General features: G+C 38.4%; 1 protein-coding gene across 2 annotated transcripts in view; it reads left to right on the forward strand.

The window, feature by feature from the left end:
• The window catches only part of CRPPA (CDP-L-ribitol pyrophosphorylase A), a 117,772-nt gene that overhangs the window by 71,060 nt on the left and 22,481 nt on the right, over positions 1 to 24,231 (forward strand). The gene's annotated exons all lie outside the window — the stretch shown is intronic.

Raw genomic sequence — 24,231 nt, forward strand, 5'->3', positions numbered from 1 at the left:
AGTCAACAGTGAAGGAAGAAGTAAGTTAGATACTCAATGGAAATTTCAATAAAGAAGAATAAATGTAGTCTCATCTGGGTTTTTTTTAGGTTGAATTAGGTCGTTGAGTTTATATATAATTGATTGAACATGGCTATAGTTTTACATCCTTTTCTCATATACCAAAGACTTTGTTTTCCGTCTAAATTCTATGGCTTTATTAAGAGCTATGAGTATCGATACCTATCAGTTTATGCTTTTACAGACTTTTGACGCCAACAGAATATGAATAATGCTATTAATGACACTAGTGTGTCTCTCATTCGCACAACATAGAAGAGCATACAACTATTTTCAGTCTTCTTTCTGGTAGTATCAAACCCCATTTTTTCCAGGGTGAATTCTGGCTTCCTTTGGTAAAAATCATTTGAATAACTTGAAACATAGCTCTAAGAGGCACCTTATCATGGTAAAAAGTAACATTGCAAATACTACTTTAGAGTAAGTACAGTTTTTTTCCTTTTAAACTTAATTGGTTGTATATATGATTTTATAAGCAAATGGATCAAATAAACATATGTGGATAGCAATAGTTAGTAAAGCTGACTGGAAAAAAGAAAAAAGCCTTTTATAATCTTCAGTGGATTTTTGTGACCATGGCACCAAAACATTTTATCAATAACAGGCGTGTTTAACAACAATATGAGATCTGAATGGAAATTCTTGATCTGTGGTGGGTAAGAGAATTGCAGCAGAATGCTGCCTCCATTTTTTTGAAAAGAAAAAGCTAGAATGATTATGTAAGATCAGCGCAGGCAGAGTTGTCATTTATTAGCGTGAAAAAAGTATTCTGTAGAGTAAAACACTTTGCAAAGTAAGTAAACTTCTAGCTATCTTGTTTTAAAATGGCTTTAAAACATGTCCTGCTCACAAAGGTGGGGATATAGCCCTGAGTTCCTGCTTATCGGTATTTTGATAGATGACTAAGAAATAGGTTATACACATCATGTGTATGTATGTTATACAGGTATCAAGTTTTCTTTTGGCTGCAGATCTACAAAGAACATAATTGTTTCTAAGTGATGACCTATGGAAAGACTTGATATATGAATCTAGAAATGATGTAACCCCAACTTTATTGCTGGTCTGGGGGAGAGTGAGAGGTGGTCACTGTGATAGAAAGCAATTTATTAAGTGAAAAGACATCTTTAAAACAGGGTTTGTTTGTATTTTTTTTTAATTCCAAAGCATGATTTGAGAGTCACCAAGGTATTTTACTTTTACTACAACCTATTAGCTAATAGGTGAATCCATAGATGAATTCCATGCTTGAGGATTGAAAGACGAATTTCACACAGGCATGATGAGGACGTGGAAACACAAAAAGCACCTGCTGCTATAATGCAAGTTACTCAGCCTGTCTTTCCAATAATTTCTGTCAGTATCCAGTTTGCAGAAGTCCCTCAAAGTTATAGTTTATTTCAGGAAGAGAGTGATGACAGATTACTTCATGGAGCTTCCCTCCAGCTGACAGGTTTGTATCATCACTACCGGGCATGTATGGTTGATATACACACATTTACTAATTCAAAAGCAGAGATAAAAGTTAAGGGACATTTATTGAGACACATGACCATGGTAATACTGAGGTGAAATTATTTTATGCTTAGAAGGGTTATATGATTAAGAGGGTGTGATGATAGGTTGATATAAAGGAATATGAGGGCACTCTTTAAGATTCTGCATTAGAAAAGTAAATTTGTTGAAATAAATATTTTTGAGCTATGTAGTTGTTTTTTATGTTTTGGAAATGGAAATGAAATGCTTTTGGAACCTAGGAGCACATTTTTGACAGTATTGGAAGAGATGTGAAGCCCTAAGAAGAAGCGTAGGTCTTCATTTTCTTTTCCTAAATGCAGTGTTTATTTGGTATTTAGAAACAGATATCAAATACTTCTGTAAATATTTGATACTCCAAGAAGCTGATCAGGAAAAAGAAAGCAAAAGACTTTAATATGTTTTATAAATGACCTGCTTTGTACCTTCCATTTGCTCAAAATGAGTGCATGTTCACAGCTTGTACGTAAATAGTTATTTCTGCCATAAGCATCATGCATAGAATACCAAATTATTGATAAAGAGATTGGATCCATTCCATAACAGCTCTAGTTTGCATCCTGAACATATTGTTGATTTTAATTTCACTTATGAAAATATTTTTAAAGACAGAAAGGATTATAGTTTCATGGAGAAGAATCATTGTGGTCCATCAGTATTTTCACACACACAAGCAATTACAGATAACTTTCTGACCCACCTTGATAGTTTTGTCTTTGATTTTGTTTTGAAATCTCCAGCAGCTCATCATTCATTCATATATTTGACCGTGCGAATGTGTGGAAATCTTATCAGGCTTTGTTCAAAAGCTGTGTGATCAAAACGATTGGTCTGTCTGGTTGATTAGATCATCAGAATTTTTTGTCTGTCAAACTTGCTCACGTGAAAGCACATTTACAGTAAAGGCACTCAAATAAAGCATTTTCACAAACTAACTTTGCAAGGCAGTACCAAATTCCCAGTCTGAGGAGGATGAGCTTTTTAGAAAAATAATTGGTAACCTTTTGGCTTTTCATTAAATAACTGCATAGTTTTTTATCAGAGAAAGGTCAGAAAGTTGCTCCATTTGTCTCTGCAATTACAGCTTCTGGGAGTTTTAATAAGCTGCACAGAAAACGATGAGATTAATGTTTTATGCCTTTCACACATGACCTTTTTAGGTTTATTTCAGCTATTGAACTTATAATTGGAGAAATCAGAGTTCTCCCATCACCTTTGTCAGCCAGAATGATTAAGTCATGTAAACTTATCTTAGAAGTCATGTCTTCGTAGAACCATCTTTAATCTTCCCTGCATTTATAGCCCAGTTCACCCATTCTGGCAATGCTAGTGTGGTGGGTTGACCCTGCCTGGACGCCAGGTGCCCACCAAAGCTGCTTTATCACTCCCCTCCTCAGCTGGGCAGGGGAGAGAAAATATAATGAAAGGCTCATGTGTCGAGATAAGGACAGGGAGATCACTCAGCAATTACTGACACGAGCAAAACAGACTCAACTTGGGGAAATTAGTTTAATTTATTACCAATCAAATCAGAGTAGGGTAATGAGAAATAAAACCAAATCTTAAAACACCTTCCTCCCACCCCTCCCTTCTTCCCAGGCTCAACTTCACTCCCAATTTCTCTATCTCCTCCCCGCAAGCGGCGCAGGGGGACGGGGAATGGGCGTTGTGGTCAGTTCACCACGTTGTCTCTGCTGCTCCTTTCTCCTTAAGGGGTGGACTCCTCACACTCTTCCCCTGAGGGGTAGAGTGGGGTCCAGCGTGGGGTCCCCTCTTCCAGCGTGGGGTCCCTCCCACGGGAGACAGTCCTCCATAAACTTTTCCAACATTAGTCCTTCCCACAGGCTGCAGTTCTTCAAGAACTGCTCCAGCATGGGGCCCTTCCACGAGGTGCAGTCCTTCAGGAAGAGACTGCTCCAGTGGGGGCTCCTCACGAGGTTACAAGTCCTGCCAGCAACCTGCTACAGCATGGGCTCCTCTCTCCATGGGTCCACAGGTCCTGCCAGGAATCTGCTCTAGCACAGGCTCTCCATGGGGTCACAGCCTCCTTCAGGCACATCCACCTGCTCTGACGTGGGGTCCTCCACGGGCTGTGGGTGGATATCTGCTCCACCATTAACCTCCATGGGCTGCAGGGGGACAGCCTGCCTCGCCATGGTCTTCACCAGAGGGTTCTGGGGAATCTCTGCTCCAGTGCCTGGACCACCTCCTCCCCCTCTTTCTTCACTGACCTTGGTCTCTGCAGAGTTGTTGCTCTCACATGTTCTCACTCCTCTCTTCGGCTGCTGTTGCGCAGCAGTTTTTTCCCCCTTCTTAAATATGTTACCCCAGAGGTGCTACCACTGTTGCTGATGGGCTTGGCCTTGGCCAGCAGTGGGTCCATCTTAGAGCTGGCTGGCATTGCCTTTGTCGGACATGGGGGAAGCTTCTAGCAGCTTCTCACAGAAGCCACCCCTGTAGCCCCCCTGCTACTGAAATCTTGCCACGCACACCCAACACAGTTACTTGATAAAGTTTGCCAGTCGTTTCTTTTATGGATATATATATTAATTATGCTAGCTACTTTAATATGATAGGAAGTAAACACTGAATTGGAACCATTTGCAAAAACAAATACTGTAAGCATCAAATCTGAGTTTCATCTTCAAATGTGTTAGTATGAGTTATTCTGACTTTTTTTTCCCGTCTTATGAAAGCTTTGATTTTGACCTGCTATCTCTTAGTGGAAACATAAACATTTGATGAAAGGATTTTGATACAAAATTTTGTTTGCAAACAAACTGCTTTTAACTTCTTTTTTCCATTGCTAGCTTACCTAACAGAAGTCCATTGTATCTGTTTATGGACAGTTGCAGTTTCGAATTGTTAGTGCTGCAGTTCTCAATTGAAAGCAATGCTTGTACTCTTTTATGGTCTAAGCTGGGCATCAAAAATTATTCTTCTCCCCTTGCTTCCGTGCCATCCCCCAGAGGCATCATTTAGCAGGTAGCCAAAATACTCACCTGTAGTACAAAGTACGTCGTTTTTTTTCTGGCTTAGCTCTGAATATGTAAAACAACAATAAAAAAGAATCTTACTAAAAGTGTTATGTGTGCTTAAGAAGCATTTTGAAATTGTTACTAGCTTGCTGTTGGTGTTAGTTTCGAACAGTCTTTTGTATTTTGGATGCACTTTTTCAGTGAAAAATATGGCTGAAATTTTACAGATAGCTTTGCATTGAAAAAGGAAAAAGTTTAGTTTTATAGATGAAGTATTAAACAATTCTGAAAATAGGAGTTTATAGAGTCAGTGCTAGCTTGGCTGGTAATGTGGACGTTGATCAATATTTTACTGTAGAGTTGTCTTCTCTGAAAGATGTATTCTCTGTTGCCTTATAGGTTTTGTCTTTAATCATATGGCAAAGATGTATGACATTTCTGTAGAATTTAGGGTTTCTACAGGCAAAGATTAGTAATTTCTGCTCTGTTAATTTATTTGTATCCAATAATAAAGATATCAGCTGTGCTTTAATTTTTTTTAACTGTGTTATGTAACTCTCCCCTTCAGCCATATAACTTCCTCAGTTTGTGGCACATTTTCATCACTGTATTTGACCAGTAAAACTTACGAAGTTCTTCAGCCATTTAAATACAAGAAGAAATCCCCATCAAGCTGTACATTGTCAGTAACTGAAACCATTCTGTGGCTTTTGCTGCAGTCCTCAAGTTATGGTAGCTTCTAAAATTTGTGCAGCAGAGGCAGTGGCCATCAAATCTGTATTAGGAGTATTCATTTCCATTTTCACCTTCTTCTGCTGTTTACAAGCAGGAATCATGTAATCCAGCCCCATGCTGACTTCGAGGGATTTCTTTACAAGGGCTGGAAGCAGTGCTTGAGGTTTCTGTGTGGATTTGAGATACTAAGCCCCAAATCTTATTTGATGCATATATCAGATTGTTCATACGAAAGTCATCCATTATGGAACATATCCAGTGCTGAAGTATATACAAATAATATGTGAAATTACACTTCATGGCAAAAGCCCTATAATGTCAAGAATGAAAAATGCGCTTTACTCCCCAGCCTGTGCACAGCCTTCAGGACCCAATGAACTTCAAAAAATTATTTTGGAAGATGATAGTAATAAAACATAACAGACATTTTTGATTGAAAATATCAGAAAATCAGTAACTTTTGTAGTTGATTTAAAATAAAGTTCATTTTCTCAGCATAACTGATAGAAACAATAGGAAATTATAAACCTGCCTTTGCTATTCTAGATCTTTCCCATCATTGTTTTCTGTTGTCTTCAAATAAGACTGCTTCTCTTTTTGATTCTGGGTTTTAAAAAATGTGAATTAATCCAGGCCCCATTTACTTTCTTCGGTTATGGTAGAGCTGTATTTCTTGACTGCAGTAGGATTTTTCTTTGAATGAAAGATGATGCATTCTTACATAGGATGAGTGAGAGCTTTCACACATTACTTCTGCAACTAGTTAAGAATGCTTCTTTTAATAAAACTAACAACACTCATATACCCTTTGTTACATTTAAAAAAGCAGTTAAAAATTGCTAAAGCTATAGCATTAAGAAAACAGAATTGGGAGAGTGGGTCTGACACACTGACTTGAGTCCTCTGCTTCCTAGTCTTGCATTCTTTTCATTAACCAGTCAAGAGCTCTTCCAAAATGAGTTGGGTTTTTTTGCATCCCTCATTCTTACTGGAAGACTGGTTGTGTTTTATCTTGGTCTGCATTCACAGTGCAGTCATATCATTCTCAGAATTATTTTTTATAGAACAAAGAATTCAAGCTCTTCCATCCTCCCTTTGTGTGATATCCTGTCTATCTGAGTAGCTTCTTTGTGTACTTGAACATTTTTGAGATTTGTACAACTATGTCACTTACCCATCTCATCCTGAAGTACCTGTCCTGATACATCCCAGGTTTGGGTTTCTTTGTTGGGGTGGTCTTTATTATGCCCACCCCAACATATTGGTGATATTATTTATATCACCACCAAAGATCGCCATAATGGGTCAGATCAGATGTTTATCTAGGCCGTTATCTTGTGTCCAAGAGTAGCTGTAAGGAAATGCCTAGGAGAGAATCAGATCAGGGCAAGCATATATGACACACCTAATTCTCTCTCTGTGCTCAATTATTGTTAAAAATCTCCTGAGCCAGAGCTGTTTTCTATGGAAGTGTTAGATTCTGTTCTAATCCTAATAGATTTCTGTTCCATGCTCTTGTCTAGTCCCCTGAAGTCCATGTAAACTTTTAGCATCTACTGTGTCCCCTAATGAACAGCTACATAGACTGGAAAACACAGAAAGGTAGGTGGTTCTTCACAAAATAGTGTCCTAAGCATAAGGCCTTGCTTCTGAGTAATAATGGTCTGAGACCCCATCATTTAAAATGTGAAATATATACATGAATTATTTTACATTAATTTATATTAAATTTAATTTATCATTTTATTGCCTAGTTACTCAGTTTATAATGGTCTTTCTGCATTTCATTTCAGTCAGCCCTACCCTAATGAACTTTGTATCATAAGCAAACTTATATTATTGCTTACTCATTTTTCCTGTTAATTTATGAATGTGTTGAAGAACACAGATCCTATAATGGATCCCACCCCACCTAAACTATGCAGGTTCTGTTCTGAGAACTGACTATTTACTCCTACCTTTTCCACGCCTGGACTTCTGTCTTATGTCATGGCACCTTAGTTTTCTTAAAAGCCTTTGGCAAGGAATTTTGTTGAAAGTCTTGGAAATCCCAGTAAATTAAATCAACTGTCACCCACTCCTGTGAAGAAATCCAGTAAGATTGCAAAGTGAAACTTCAAAAGAAAGACACATTGACTGTACCATCATCTTTAAGTTGCTGTCCACTACTACTACCCAGTATTTCATTTTCTGTTACAGATTTAAAGCTTTCTATTCTGTAGTTCTCTGTATCTTTCCAGATTTTTCTTGTTTTGAGTTGGCAATTACTACCACCCAGTCATGCCTACTAAGGCAATTTTTAAACTAGAGATTACACACCACCGTTGGGAGCTGAGCTTCAGAACTGTTGGGTGAATGCCATATAGTCCTGAGGATTTGTTACATTCCTCTCTTTAATTTTTTCCATACCTCTCGTACAGTTAACTGCCATTTTACAGGTTATGTGGCTGTTAACGAAGAGGAGATCCAGTATGCGAATTTCCCCACACGAATTCAGAGAATTAGTTTAGTTTCCCTGCAGTAGCTGTGCCTTTCCTGAGCACTCACTGTACACATTGATCATCAGTTGGCCCTACAGAGTCTCTAGCAGACTTCCCGCTTCTGGTGTGTATGAGGAAAGATTTGTCATTGGTTTTGATTCTTTTTGCTAGTTCTCTTCAAAATCTTTTCTGTTTGTTTGCCTTCCTGTGTTCTTATATTTACTATGCCAAAATTTATGATTCTCTATTTTTTCTATGTGGGCATGCCTGCATCTTTTTGAAGGATGCCTTCTTGTTCTTACAACCTCACTTGTCCTGCTGTTTAATTAACTATACCACCCTCTTTCTGCCCTCACTTGAGCCTCCCCCCAAGGCAGCATCCATTGGCTTTGTGCTTTCAATATGGTCACCCTTAGTTAGCTTCCATATTTCCTGCGAGGATTTAATTCTCTTAGCTGCTCATTTACCTTCTTTTTAACAAGTTTCCTTAATTTTTCATTATGTAGTTTCCATTTCTGCCCCTTTGGCATTTTATATTCAATACATAATCCAGGCTGTCTTCCTTAGCTTTGATCCACTCTGACAGATCTGTATTCTAAATTAGAAATATAATACAAAACATTGTTTCTTCTTGTGTCGGTTTGATTTCCTCACTCTCTCTTCCCCACTCCCTCATCTGCAGTTTGTTCTGTCTGTTTTCTCCCTCATTTGGTGATGTTGCACTCCTCTTTCCTGGCTTTCGGACCTGGCTCTTTCAGAAAACAGGATCTTCATTCTTCTTGTAGATCTAACTGCACTACCTGATTCTTCTTGCAAGTTTTCTTACATTTTGACCTGTTTCTTTTCTGTTTACTGGGACATGAAACCTATCCTTTGGTTCTGTTTCTCTCCTGTTATTTTTTCTCTTTCTCTTGTTTATTGTCTTGTGCTTCTGTGGATCTTCCTGCTCCTATTGTGGCCCATCACCGTGGGTTTGTTATTCAGCAGATGTTCGCAAATTTTGTCTTGTCTAGACAGGCTTTTTTCTTCTTTCTTCATCCATAACCTCACGTCCTAACTGAATCTTCCCTTCTGAGTTTTCTAGCACGACGTATTTCATGCATACTGACTGTCTTCCAGCTTCAGTGTGTGTTTCTTTTTGCTATGCGAGTATTGTTTTCATCTTATGTGTCTCTCTGTCTTTATAGAGAGATGACAAAGGAACGTTCTCATGCAAGCTCCCCTGGTGGCTATGAACAGCTCTGAGCATGCTCTCGTGCCCGTGTCAGCCATGGTTTCTCATCTGGCCATTTGCCCCTTGTTATCTGTTCGGTTACTGCATGTAAAGGTGCAAGTATGCCCTTGCTCCCTCAGCGTTGCTTACCCATATTCGCACCAAGCTGCTCACAGACTCTTGCTGCAAGCAGCAGCTAATACAGCTATCCACCAGGCAAGGAACAAGCAAACAAATTCACTTACACCAAATAAATACTCGTTTCTGTTCACCAAGGATAAAGCCAGAACAATCTCTGAGTGCATTCTGCTGCTTGCTTCTGATGGCTGAGAGCTATTTACTTTTTAACCTTTAAAGATAACGAGCAAATCTTGTGGCAACTTCATCTCACTAATGTTAAGTCTCTAAATGTTTCTGCTGGCTTTCATCTAAATGTGTTTTGGAACATCTGGGTATGAAGATACGTTCATATCTCATACCTAGTGTGAGATGCTTAGTGTTTGAAGTTAAATTGAACTCTACTGTGAAAATTCTCTTAAGATGTGGAATTTAGGATTGCATGAATTTAGGATTAACAGAAGTAGAATGAGGTACTTTTATTAAAAAAAATGAATACTGTAATTCAGAGACAGACATGTAGATCATAGGAAACCTCCATGGGTAATGATCTGCATCTGGAATTTTGTTCTGAAGTAGTTTCTGAAAGTTGTTTTCCTATTGTATGCTTGGATTTAAAGAAGGTGAAAACATCACCATTGTAGAATTTCCAGCATTTGCCGTCTGAATTAATTATATTTGATTTTAAAACATTCTTTGAGCTGTTGTTTTCCTGAGCCAATTTTATTCATCCGCCTAAATAATATTTTAACTATATTCCAAGTGCAATTTCCCACCAGCTCAGAAAAGTCATACTTTCTATTGAGAGGCAGAGCCCATTACTTCACAATGTGCTTAAATAAATCTGCTTGATTTATAACTGTTTTGATGTCTGAAGTTTCCACCAAGCAGAATCTTTTAAAAATGGGATTTGTTTACATTTGAGTTTGATTCAACCTGTGTGGTACTGGCAGCAGCGTGAATGCTCATTTTTGGCAGAGCCTCTGCCTTCAACTTTTTCCTTGACTCAGTTTTTCCACTCTTATGAGGATATGTGCTGAAGTATCTCTCACTTGTGTGTTTAATTCCAGTTTTCTGTGCTTAAATTTATCAGACCAGGTGTTGAATTTTGTAGGCAAAATTTTTAGCAAAATATCTGAGAGACAGAGGTAATGTATGATCTCTACTTAAACGACAGCAGTAAAATGTACCCTTTGTAAGCCTGACTACACGCAAACCTTTATGTCCACTCACTCCCCGAGCTGTGCAGTTTTAGAAGCTTCTCCCTGTCCTGTGAGATCTTTCACTATCCAAAATGAGGTGAAATGGCTTCAGAGCTTTCCTTTGACTAGATCAGATGCCAGTTCCATAGTTCAGCTTTTGATTTTTGTCCTCAAAGCGTGCACTGTGCTTGCAGTGTTCAAGGCACAAAGATTAGTCTGTGGAATTATGGAGTAACTATCATTACGAGCTCATGGAGTTTATGAGCCAAAGTTGTTGGTATTGTCAAAGGGGACAACATGAGCTGTCTAAAAGTAGTGGCAGTAGCTGAGGAGGAGTCTGCCCTTGATACCTTGTGTTTGAGCAGAAGAAAAGCTGAAGCAAACGTATTGATGTTTCAGAGTTTGCATTTATTTCTTGGATTTTTAAAACCATCCATAAAATGCTCCAGATTACAGAAATGTAACTGTTATTTTGCTTCCTGATGAATAATTAACACACTGAAATAATTACAGCCTAAAATAATTACATTCCTGCAAAGAGATTGAAATATTGAGGTTCAAATAAATGCATACCCACCACTGTTGAACAGGTTCTGAAAAATCAAAATCAGCAAGGTACGATGGATCTAGTTATCTGAAAATTTGAATGGAAACGGTTTCCAGTGAAAAGTTTGAATTCAGAGTATTTTCAAATTATGTAAGCGGAACATGCTGTGTTTGTTCTAGATAAAAGGTTTTATGCTGAAAACATTATTTAAACATTATGTTATCCATCAGGAAAGAAAATATTATTAGTATCCCATTAGGGAATGTGGGTCTAAGAGGGGAGATATTTTAGGACAGGAAAGGATTTTGTGATGTGTTTTCTCCCAAACCGCATGTTTCATTTTGTCCTGCTGTCCTGCAAATGCATCTTTAGAAGCTTAGCGTACCAGCTGAAACTTTATCACATGCACATTTTCAGGAACACAAAGGCAGTTAAAACAGATTATTAATGCTATACGTATGATCTAGTAAATTTGTATACAGGTGTTTGATCCCACAAGGCAGGGTGAAGTAAAAGAAACTCATAACAGAGCGTGGTTTTAGGTGGTTCATCACAGGAGACCCGCGTAAGGCTGTGGGTTGCTTCTAAGATTCCACACGTCGTCTCTGGCCAGACAGGTTTGGTCTGACAGAAACAGTGCCCTCCTCTGCGTGCATAAAAGAAATAGATCAGTTTATGATTACTCTGGGAGTGTGATAGATATGCAGTTTAGAAGCTCTTTATAATTTTACTGAGCAAAGTTGATGTTTCAGTGAGCGTAATCGCTTTTTAACTAATGGATATGTTCAGAGAGTTGCAGCCTGTAGCCAATATCTGCTTAGTTTTGAGCTGAGAATAAACCTTCGGCAGCTTTAAAACTGCTTTAAAACTAACATTTCTGCAACAGGACTTAACTGCTAAATTGTTACTAAGAGTTTACTGGTGAAAATCTGCTTCTGAACAGAAATCTCTGCTTGGTACTAGTTATGTGCCTGATTTAAAGGAGAATTTTGTCAGTGCCTTATATACCTGACTCAGGCGTTTTAAAGATAGTTTGCCCAGATGTGTCTCATGATACGGTGTAGCTCAAGAGTAAATTTTAAGTCCCTTCTCATAAAGGCACACCAAATCCCTGTGTAAAAGTCATATTGAACGTGGCAGTACTGCTTCTACTGCTCTGCGCTCTTCCAGTGAGAATAACTTTAACTAGGATTTCTCTAGAATAAGTAGCATGGAGAGTTAATTTTTTTATGGAATAATATAAAAAGTCTTCTGCATTTCCTGTTTTTAAATCTTTTGGAGAGGAGGTGAGTCTGTTATAAAGCTTCCAAAAGTTTTGGGGTGATTTACTGCGCTGTTTGGGAGCTTCTGAAGTTCCATTAAGCATGATTGTTGTATGTCAGAATCCTCCTTAGTAAAGTTTACTCCAAAACCAATTTTAAGGAGTTACCTGTGTTACCAAATAACAGCTAACTGTGCATTTATTAAATCCAGTTGATGTAGGATTTTTGCTGATTAACTTCCTAGTAACTCTTACTGGCGTATCACAGGAAGAGAAGGCAAATGTCACAGCAGTTTTGCAAATTTAGCGTAAATTTTGCAAAGGATACAAAATTTGGAAAATATCATAATTATAGTTGTCTGTAGGTGCAGCCTCTCAGCTTTTTAACATTCTACTGATGCCTAGGTTGACCTGATGTTTGTTTTCTTTTTTTTCCCCTGATGATTGAGAAAAGTGCATTTCACTTACTAGAATCATCCAACAAATGTTAATTCTGTTTTTTCTAGAGCTTATTGAACAATTGGCCTAATGAACTCAGATGATTTCTTCATTTTCCTTAATTCCATCTCTCTCTGACTGGTCAAAGTTTTGCTACAAGATACCTTGCCACCCCAGTTTTGCAGGCACAAATTGGAACAAAACATGGCTTTCTATCACTTGGATAAAGTAATTTTCCTAAACAATATAATCTCTTTGCTGAAATAGTTCATGCTGAGAATGAGAGTGAGGGATAAAATTCAGTGGTGTAAGAAAGTAGCTGCTGAAAGTTTCTCATTGTTCTAATAGAGCTTTTCATAGTCAGGTTGTGCGTCAGACGCAGCAACAGCGAAGGCACACGGCTTTAGCAGGTTGGTAGTTCTGTCAGCTGTAGTGATGCTTTTGTTGTTAACAGGGCTTATATGTCTACTGGAAGAGCAGGCATGGTTTCATGGGCCAACAGCTCCATGTAACTCTGTCTGTAAGAGCTTGACACTGGTCTGTTTCTGAAAGAGATGGATTTGAGGGTTCAGTGCTGAACAAAATCAGTGACTAATAATGTTTCTTCTTCATACATAAAAAGTTAGAAATTAGAGATAGAAAAAATGATCATCCAGCCTCCTTCACTCTACCTGCAAGATTATTTCTTTAAGCAAACATTATTGTCTTTGCGTTCCTTCTGTGTTGGTTTTAGTACCTTTATCCATCTTGCATGGGTGAGTTGATATAGGTCACCTGAAACACATATTTGTTTTGTATGCCCATCTATTTCAGCTTTTCACTGCTTGGCAAAAAATATTATGTAATGAACTCTGGATATTTTTCCTCTTCTGAATTAGGCCATTCTCCCCTTCTATCCAGCAAGGACATATTTTGTACTAATTAATATTTCAGCATTAAGAGAAACTGCTTGGAGGCTCACTGGCTCAGTGCCTAATTGCCGCCTACATATTCTTGGTTAAGTGGGACATGAGCAGTATCTTTTCAAACACACAGACATACAAAAATGTTCAGGATTATTATTGGAAAGCAGCCTTTTTTCCCCTCCAGTTGTCTGCCCAAATCATACTAATGTTCAGTTACATCTTATTTCGTAAGTCAAGATCTTTCTTCATGTGGCCTTTTGAAAATGATGTTCATTCTTGCCTCAGATCAATGTCCATCATAGACTTCAGTGCTACAACAGGGCAGACCTAAGAGACCATTTTCTTCACAGAAAAAATGGAACAGGAAATTTATTTTAAAATAAGAGTTTTTCCTAAAGAAGTAGTAGCACAGGTGAAACCATCAAAGTGTTTTTTCAGAGATTCTCTATCAATATTCAATATTTTATATAGGTATTGGAAAAAGTGCAAGAAATTATCCAGAATGCTTGTATGACTGTTTCTCAAAAACTGGGGGTGGGCAGTGGTTACTCGCATGCTAGTAAGTTGCATGCTAGACCTGCAAGTAAGAAGTGTTTTCTAGAAGCAGTATAGCTGTGTTTAAGATAGTACTTGCCAGAATAATTAGAGATGGGAAAGATCACATCACTTGGGACAGGAACACTGGGCAGAATAGCTCAGAGTGTGCTAATTTATACCATAAGCTTTATCATTGGGTACTTTGGTGTTAATTAGCCTTGGCTAGTACACTCCTATGGTTTTATCACTGCTAGCAGCATGATTATTGTTTCTACAAGATATAGTGAGCTCTATAAGCAACTTGATATGCTTACACATTGTGTTTAGTCTAAATGTATGTTATCTCTAGAATTTGACTTTATTTGGTAACTAAGGTAGCTCTCAGATTAAAGTAAAACTGGACAAAAGTTTTCTCACTTAAACATAGGATGCTTTTGTTGGGTAAGATTAGGAAAATCTCTCTCTGGCTATGCATGAAGGTGGTTCTCCAATTAAGAAAAGAGTGTTTTTATTTGTATAGTTCTCTTAGCAGATGAAAGCAGATTTACTGTATGTAGTGTGGCTTGAGCTGTGTGGTTTATTCACTTAGCAAATACTTGTAGCCTGTCCTAACATTGTGTTTTGTGAAAAGTGAGCAATATCCTGTTTTTATATTCATTAAATGTACTTTCTTATGTATCAGTTTATCGCCACCTCCTGTGCAGCCACTATGAAGTGTCCTAGCTTCCCTAGCTTCTGTCCCCTCGTAGGGATCCTTGATACAGTCTGTGCTGATGGAGACTCCTTCCAGTCTGAGCCATGAGCTAAGCTGGGATTGGAAGATACAGTAAATGAATTAAATCTTATTTTAAATTCTTCTTTCCCACTTTTTTTAAATGAAGAAGTTAAGCTGCATCCCTGGTAGGGAGGGTCACCGTAATATCAGGAATATCTTTTCCTCTTTTCCTGTGAACATTAATCCAGATTTAGCCAAGTGATGCAGCTATATAAACATTCTATCTTCTACATACAGTGTTGATGGTAGTGAAAACTACAGCCCTGAAATTTTCTGACATTTCTCTGCGCTGCTCATGCTTTATTGTTCTGGGGTTCCAGCTTTCCCTGTGGCTGTCACTTCCACAAAGCCTCTGAATAGACCCCACACAGGCTCTGTTTTGGTTTTTTTCACCATTTTTTACCCCCCAGGAATACTTTGCAGCTCATTGCGCCCATTTGGTGCTGTTATACAATGTGTAATAGTTGAGATGGGATGGAATGATTTTCATGTGCTCACAGTCCCCCTCAGATTGGGCACCTGATGTCAAGAAGAGAGGATAAGGGGTAAACAGACATTTTAATTGGATGTGCAGAAAAAAGGCAAGACAGGAATGAACATTGCAGGAGGCAGAAAGAAAAAAGCTGGGAGCAGGGCAGCAGCAATGAAGTTAGCTTTTCATGGCACAGATGGAATAGATCATGGGGTCCACGATCATTTTGCCAGTCCTAGTAGTCTGCAGCACTTGTTAGTGCTGTTCCCAGTGGGTCTTGTGGGGCAAAAAAGTGAGTCATCGTAGGGTATTAAAACGCCTTATGCAAAAGTATCCTGAAATAGGCTGCACAGGTAAACCTTAATTATTGGAGTTCTGACATTTCATAGAATCATAGAATAGTTTGGATTGGAAGGGAATTTTAAAGGTCATCTAGTCCAAGCCCCAATCTTATTGAGTGAATATTTGTATTTTAAAACAGAAAATTGATATAGTGAACAGTGTATTTCCTCTCTATTTTCTCAAAAAGTGACCTAATGTAAAATTAATTATGAACTTGTTCAATTCAATGTAGAGCACTGCCTACAACAGGAAACGCATTGTAATATCCACGTCATTTCTGAATGAGAGAAGGCTCTTCTACCCCTGCTGACAGAATTTGGAAACTCTATCAATAAGTAGTTCATAAATATAGATGAAAACACTACTCACGTTTTTAATCTTTCTAGAAGATCTAAAGCATTTAAATTTAAATTTGCAGTTCAGATGATGTATCCCCACTTGGCAACTGTAAAATAGGCCTTCTTTTTAATATTCACTCCAGGGATGTAGTGAGCAAAATAAGATTAAAGATATGGTTTTAAAATAAGATAGGAGATTTCTGAGGGTTGTGCTTTGTAGACATGTTTGGAAATATTTTCTCTAATCTACTGAGACAATGTTTTACTACATATGAAAGATACCTTAAAGATGTGATTTAGGACAATGAACGTGCCTTTTATATGAACATGTTTTATCCAGTAAAGACCAAGTATTATCTTGAATTGATGAATTTATTATCATGACAATAATATAAATCACAGGAAAGAGATAATACAGGAAGAGAAAGCCAGAAGGATTAACCACTACAGTCCAGAGGTGAATTATTTTATATACCAATGAAGTTTTATAATGCAGACTGGATTTTTTAACTGGCTGAGTATAAAGAAGTGTTGATTTGCAGTCCCTGCAGCATAAATAGTACATTTCTTCATCAGTCAGCAATACTTTTATTACTATAATTATACTCAGAGGCAATAAGATTTTAGGCATCTGATTTTATCCAGATGATAATTATATATTTATTACCCAGTTTCTAATGTTTATTTTGAAACAAGACATTCCTACGCATGCTCATGCATGCGGGAGCACTCAGGGCCTACCAGGAGTTACAAGTGCACACTACGTCGAAGAAACATGGTGTGTGCATATTATTTTTCAAATGGATTGAATGCCTCACTTTCTAAACTATAGTTATTTCCCAGTTGTTTTATTATTGTTAACAGTGTCTGTTCATCATGGCATATTGAAGGGTAAAGTGGGTGCAACTGCAAAATTGTTCTTTTTTGCTCAAACTGTCAGACATAAATAAAAAGTACCAGCAATGCAGATTATGTTCTAGTTATTCCATCTTTCCCACTTGCTAGAGATTATCAGCATCTTTAGAACAAACTAGGATGCAATGTTTTTAGTACAAGCAAAGAGGAAGAAAGAGCTCGAGTAAAAATTCAAGTAGCAGGAAGGAGTTTTAAAAGTCAGAAAGAAAATAGTGTTCTCTTCAAAATTCTTGTGAAATTGGCCTACCATGATCCTTAATTTCCAGGCTTTTCTCCACCCTGGAATGGACATCAGTATCAAGTTAGCAAATACTTAGTGGCTTCAGCTGAAGCATTTTAGCTTCCTTGACTGCCCTCATTGAAAACACGATGCAATGATGAATAGCAGTTTTTGAAAATCGAGTGAAGTTAATTTGTAAATCTCTACACAGACACTTTCTTTCAGAAATATAGTACCCCGGGGCGAGTATCCGCGGAGGAGTGGAATGTGTATGGATTCACAGCTTTAGTTCACAAGATCTTAATGTGATTCCACATTTTTCTCCAACAGTGTTTTCTGGCTTTGAAGTTTATTGCGCCTCTTGGAGATTTTGAACTGTTCATTGTATTAGTTTTTTCTTCCCATACCCTAGGATAGGTAAATAGCCTTCTGCATAGCTCTTTTTATATACTATTGGAATTATTAATGCTTTCATTGTAAGTGAATACTGTCTATGACAAATTCGTAGAGTGATTTATCTCTTTTCAAGTATCAACAAGCTATCAGGTTTAGAAATAAGCGTATTTATATTACTGTCTCTGCGTCTCTGATTGATGACAGGACCACTGATGCTTTGCTCTGTGGGGGGGAACACATTCTAGGGAATGCTGTGTCTGGCCAGATCTGAAGATACAGATCTTAGTCTCCCTGTCATCTTTTGTAAGAAGATCTGGGAGGAGTGAACACACAGGATCAGATGTGAAAGAAAGAAAAAGTGGTGAGGAATTCTTCATCTTAAGTTTGGAACAGAGGAGAGGTTCTACCTCATGTTGAGCTTTTAGGTGAATAGGGTTTTTTTGTTGGGTGGTTTGTTTGTTTTTTGGTTTTTTTTTTCACCTTGTATTATTTTGATTTATTCCATCCTTTTGATATTCCACAATCATGGTGTTTAAAGAAAACACTGTTATTTTAAAATATATTCTCTTTGTGGCATACAAATTAATTATGCAGTATTTCTGTTCCTTATTCTAGTAAGTATGAGTGTATATAAACAATGTGGGGTTTGGTTAATTATACTCATGATTTTAAAGTAGGCTGGGTAGAAGCCTGGAACCTAGGACTCCTAGGAGAATGGAGGGTTTGTCTGCACGTCTGGTTGTGAGGAGCAGGGTTGGCTTAGTGTTACGGGTCCATGTTGCCATAGTAATGGTACTTCAATTTTTCAGGAATCTTGTTTGTGGATAGCTCAGGAGCAAGAGTTAGAACTAGAGGACTGTGGCGATATCCTCCAGTTTCATGCTTCTCTTTAAGAAAATGGAATTCCTGACAGCTACTCAATTATGAAAGTGATTGTGCCAGGCTACTCATCATAATTCACTGCACGTGCATGTTAAAAAGCATTTCTCAATGACTGATAAAGATGTTCAGTGGAGATCCAATTATTATCTGAGATGCTGAGGGAAAAATAATTTCAGTGTCAATTAACCAAATTCTGCAATGACGCTGGTATATCCTGTTCAAAAGAGAAAACTTGCCGTGCTTGCTGACTGGTTGATAATACTGTAAAAATTGAGATTAGCAAAGTAAAATATTTAATTTGTAAGAAAATAAGAGTCTTCATTATTAATGTTAACAGCATTTTAATGCAAGATTATAAAGGTGAAATAAAGCAATGGCAGGGCTATTTACTTCTTTAAAATTGCAAAGTAAAATCCTCAAGTCCATTAAAATAAATATGCAGGTTTGCTAAAACTTGCAAGCATAAGAAGCTTTTCCCTTAAGAATTGTAGATGCTCAGAGATCGTGATTATGACTTTGCTCACACTGGGCTAGCCTACTGTAAATGAACACAATTATAGGCACTTAAAATTTATTGTGAGTATGGTGAAATCATGATGCCAGTTTATGGCAGAAGGCTTTGTGTGTCTCTGCATCCGAAAGTCCTGCATGTACTGTCTGTGTCATCTCGTGTCCCAGGATGATGTAGTCCCATCCAGAGGTTCTGGCACCTCCAGGTGGTGTCAACTAGAGGCAAAGCAGCAGCGGTGGTAGAGACTCCTAGATGACATTAACTGTATCTCCTTCCTGAGACTAAAGCGCTTCCATGAGGTCTGAAGTCAGTTCATCTGGGGTATCCTCATGGAGTAGCTACCATGGGTGGAGGAGTAGGGCCACATTTCCTTCTATATTGGTCGCTGAAACAATAGCGGTGCAAGGTCAGAATTGATAGAAGACTTCTGATCGCTTTATGGTGGTGCTTTTGTGTAAGCAAGGACAGAAAGACACAGAGCAGAAACAGGAAGAGAAACAGAAATAAGGCTTGACTCCATATATGAGTCTTAAAAGTCAGATGTGTGTCACTGGCCTTGCCACCTAGCATTATCATATATGACAGACATAAGGATGATGAAGTGCTTCCAGTTGAAATATCCAGTTGAAATATCTGTGCTCTGGAAATCACAGATTTATGGGATAGCTTTTCTTTGAACTGCTAAAGTGGGAACACTTGATCTGGGGCTCAGATCTGAACTAGTCTGAAGTAAAATCCCCAAAATGTATATTGTGGAATTGCAAGGTCCTCAGCAGCAACTGCATCATTCTATTGATCTGCCCTTATTGTGCTGGCCTACTCGGTGAAGAAGTCTGAATTTAGGAAATCCCAAGAGCTATTCTTTTACTGGGTTCATTGGGTTAAAATATTAACCCAAGCCTTCCTGTGCCTGGGCTTCAGCTCTCTGTCCCTCCCGCACTGGAAAGCAGCAGGCAACTCTTTCCTTTCCCTACAACAGCTGCCCGTCTTTCTTCATTTCCAGGCAGCCTTCCCCTCTCCTTCCGTCTTTTCAGTACATCTAATTACCTTTTCCTTACCTTCACCTTAGCAGCAGCATCCCTTTTGTAAGCAAATAGTCCCTTTCCCTTATTCCATTCAGCAATGGAATTACCCGTTACCTTTATTATTTACTCTAAATTCTCTTCATTTCCCTTACTTTCTTCCCCCTTCCCAGAAGTTCCCATTCAGCTGTTGTGCTTCTGGCTACTGGTACTGAGCAGAGGCTGTCTGGAATGGGCAGCGTGGTTACGTGAAACCTAAAAAGCCTGGGTGCTGCTAGTCTAGAGGCTGCGCTTGGGAGGAGACGACTTCCAGCCCTTCCATCCCATCTGCCTCTTCTTTTACCCTCTGTGCCCCTCACAGAAGTAGTCGGTCTCCCTTGACGGCATCTGGTGCTGAAGCAGTTGTGCTGTGACTCTTCCAAGGGATCCTGTGCCAGATGGCAGGATCCGCAAAATGGATCCCCGTCACTCTCACTGCTTGTTTTTGGACTGGAACACAAATATAATCTAAATGAAAACAGCATTAAACACTTTGCATAGTGTACCTCTTAGCTAATTTATTTTTTTGCTAATTTGGTGAACTCTTTGGATCAAAATTTTTATAATGTAAGTAATAACTGCCAACTCTTATTTTTATTGCTTTTTATTGCTTTAGGCGAATATATTATTATTTTGATATTTAAATAATTGGCAACAGAAAGTTGCCAGTTACTAGAAAAATTACAACAGTGAATCATCAAGTCAGACAATCGTTTTTTAAAAAAGGGGGTTGGGGCTGTAGAAGACCTCCAGATGTTATTTTGTTCACGTCCCTTGTCAAAAGAAAATACCCTGAGCAAGCTGGCCTGAACAGGTAGCGTTGCTCAAATATTGATAACTAGAAATGCTCCCTGACACATCCCAAAGTGCAGTAAGTGCTCTCCACTGATGAGCCGTTCCGCAGCGTACCCAACAGCAGCCTGATCCAAAGTAGAGCTGGTGGCTCCGTTTCGGCGCCGTTCGCATACTTCTACAGTGAGACAAGCAGCCTACGTGGACCCAAGTTGCCTAGTGGATATCTGGAGTTGTGCTCGCTGGGGCGGCTGCAAGGAGGGCAGCACTACAGATAGTAAAGGTGCTGTGTGCCTAAAATTGAGTGCAAAGCAAACTGTTTTGGAAATGCGTCACGAAGTTCAATTCATTATTCAAACGTTTTTTGTAGGTAAAGATTTTTCTCTTGGTAGGAAGAGACATCAACATCTGATTGTTTTTCTCATGGCAATTTATTTTGATAGACTGAAGATGAATGTGGAAACAATAAGCATTATTGTTGCTAAGTAGTATTTTAGCTATTAAATAGGTAATGTTTTAAAATTGGAAGTGATGAGAATGCATTTAGCAAAAAAGCATTTTATGACAGTATGCATTGAAAGTTAAAGCCAACTGGTGTTAAAATAGCGATTTTGTACAGTTTTATAGAGTCTGTTTGTTGATTCTAATGCTTAGACTTCATAATGTGCTTTTCTTTTAAGTTTAAATACCTATTTCACAATGTATACAAGGCAAGTGATTGTGACTTTCTCAGTTGATGAACGTTTTAAGCATCCTCTGTGACTAATGTGTTCTATCAGATGTTTGTTAAACAACAACTCCGTAAATGCCCTTTACGGAGGGAAGGTTTTGCTGAAACCTTATGATGGTGGGGACTGCACTCCATGGGCAAGGCCGTAGCTAAAATGTGTCAATAGCTACATTAACTTTACCATCCAAGTTGAACATTATATATATCCTGCTGTTTTGAGAGTGCTGCTCAGAGATTTAAAACACGTCAAGTTGTAGCCCTAAACTTGAGGCTTTGGGCTTGATTCCATTCTTGCAGCAGTGTATGATCAATTGAAAACTGAACTGTTTTTAAATCTAGACAGACTGAGATTTACTTTTGGAATGTTAAGTTAGTGCTGCAATGTGCATATACCTTACAAAATATTACTGTGCCCAGGTTAAGCACAATACCCAACTACTTCAGGAAAGCTAAAACTTTAACGTGTTTGTGTAGTAATACAGGATGAAATTACTGAAGACTCTTTAGCAACATACAATATCTCCACCGATAATCTTCCTTGCACTGCAAATACCACTTTTTTGAAACATACACACACTCCAACTTAAACAAGTATGACTGTGTTTGGTATGAAATGTCAGAGTTAACACCTGTATGCAAAAGAGTGTTCTAAAGATGAAAAGAGAGGTAGGTAATTGCAAGAAGTCTGTTAAGAGAACAGTGAGGATACACGTGCAGTGATTTCACTAGTGCACTGAGACATATTAATGCAGCTGAGAGTGATGCTGCTTAGAAAGTATGATAATAAGGTACATTGTGCTTTTGTACTGGCTTTTTGCCCCCAGTTCTGGTAGTTCTGGTAAATGTTGACAGTCGTACCCACAGGCTGATGCCTGTTACAGCACTGTCAGGAATGATTCTCATTCTCAAGAATTGTTCAGGTTGGAAGGGACCACCTGCACAGTAAAAAAAAAAAAAGTGTTTTCTCATGTTCAGATTGAGTTTCCTGTTTTTTCTTAAATTTGTGCCCATTGCCTCTTGTCCTTTCAGTGGTCACTGATGAGAGGAGTCTGACTACTTCATTCTCATCCATCAGTTATTTGGATGCTAGGCCCCCAGTGAGCTTTCTTTTCTTCAGGCTGAGGAATCCCAATTCTCTCAGCCTCTCCTCATATGAAAGATGCTCCATTCCCTGAATCATCTTTGTATCCCTGTATACTCATTCCAGTAACTCCATATCTTTGTTCTACCGGGGAGCCTAGAACCAGGTGTGAACTTGACAGTGCTGAGTAGCGGGGAAGGATCACCTCCCTTGACATGCTGGTGATGCTCTGCCCAATTCTGCCGCGGGGGCTGTTCGTCCATTGCTGTGAGTGCACATTGCTGGCTCCTGTTCAAGTTGTTTTCACAAGGACCACAAAGTCCTTCTCTGCAAAGCTGATTTCCAGCAAGTCGGTCCCCAGCATGTACTTCTGCATGGGGTTGTTCCTCCCCAGGTGCAGGACTTTGCATTTTCCCCAGTTGTGAACTTCATAAGATTCCTCTAGGGCCAGTTCTCCACCCTGTTCAGGTCCCTCTGAACGTCAGCGCAACCAAATCCCACTGTGTTCTAAACAAATCATAGGAATGGAGTAGAAAGTAGGATAGAGAGTTGTTTTTTAAAAGTGCTTTTTAAATAGATTCCACAATCAAAATTGAGAGTGAAAACCCACAAGAAACTCTTAGGTATGGTAAGAGAGAAATGTGTTTGTTCTCGTCCCACTGTCTGAATGTGTTAGAGTGTGCAGGTTTACAATTTGAAACAGCATCTCAATTCACAGAAAAATCAATAGATGGGATCTTTCCATAATCATTACTAAGAAAGAGATGGTGGGAAAGCCTGTTCTCTGATGGGTGATGGCCTTCTTCACATACTTAGCTGTGTCTGAAAAATAATTTGTTGCTATGGTAAATATACTCTCATATTTGAATTACTCAAAAGCAGAGATGCTACAAAACAAAGAGAAGAATTCTATACAGATTTTAGTCCTACAGTCAACAGGTTTTTTCAATGAAAAGAAAAATGTTTATTAGTTCCAGAAATTTGCTTAAAGCATCCCTTTTTATAAATATACGTACATTTACAAAACTATGATCAATATGTTTATTAACATTGTATGTGGTTTTATATCCAAGCAATCAAGAATTTTATACTTGGACTTTACTCCCCATTACAGTCAGTATACAGACGTGTTTTGTCTTAAATATTTGTACAGTATATTTTATATACTGGTATGTTCAGTAGTCTCAATAATCTGTGTGTGAGTGGAATCATATCTATACGCTTATGCAACTTTAAGCAAGAAGGTATTTCTTTACCAATACTATACTGTACGGAATGGTAGGCTTTGTAGCACTATTTGCTTAAAATTTTTTCTAGACCCTTGGAGAAAATACTCCTCCTAGAAAAAAAAAAAAGTAACAGCAGCTGCCTTGTGTGAGTGGTCAAACAAAAAAGCAACTTTCAAACAAAGCAATTCAAGTGTGGAATATAGGAAGGTGGTGGTACTCAAAAAACTTCACTGAGAAATGATTAAAATTTTGATGTACGGGAAACCAAGCCATGGCACAGGAAGAGTGGAGTTTCTTTGCTCCAGCATGTACGCATGCAATTTGATAACTTGACTTTAGGCAAATTGGAAGTGCTCTGTTGAATACAGATTTGTAGCAGGGGTTGAGTAGATTGAACTAGAAAATATTTCTTCATTAACAATTGTCTTTGCCTATGTGAGTGGGTGTGATAGGTATGGCTTGGGAATAGACTCAATAA

The sequence above is a fragment of the Rissa tridactyla genome, chromosome 2 (genome assembly GCF_028500815.1).
Source record: "Rissa tridactyla isolate bRisTri1 chromosome 2, bRisTri1.patW.cur.20221130, whole genome shotgun sequence".
In the NCBI taxonomy this organism is placed as follows: domain Eukaryota; kingdom Metazoa; phylum Chordata; class Aves; order Charadriiformes; family Laridae; genus Rissa; species Rissa tridactyla.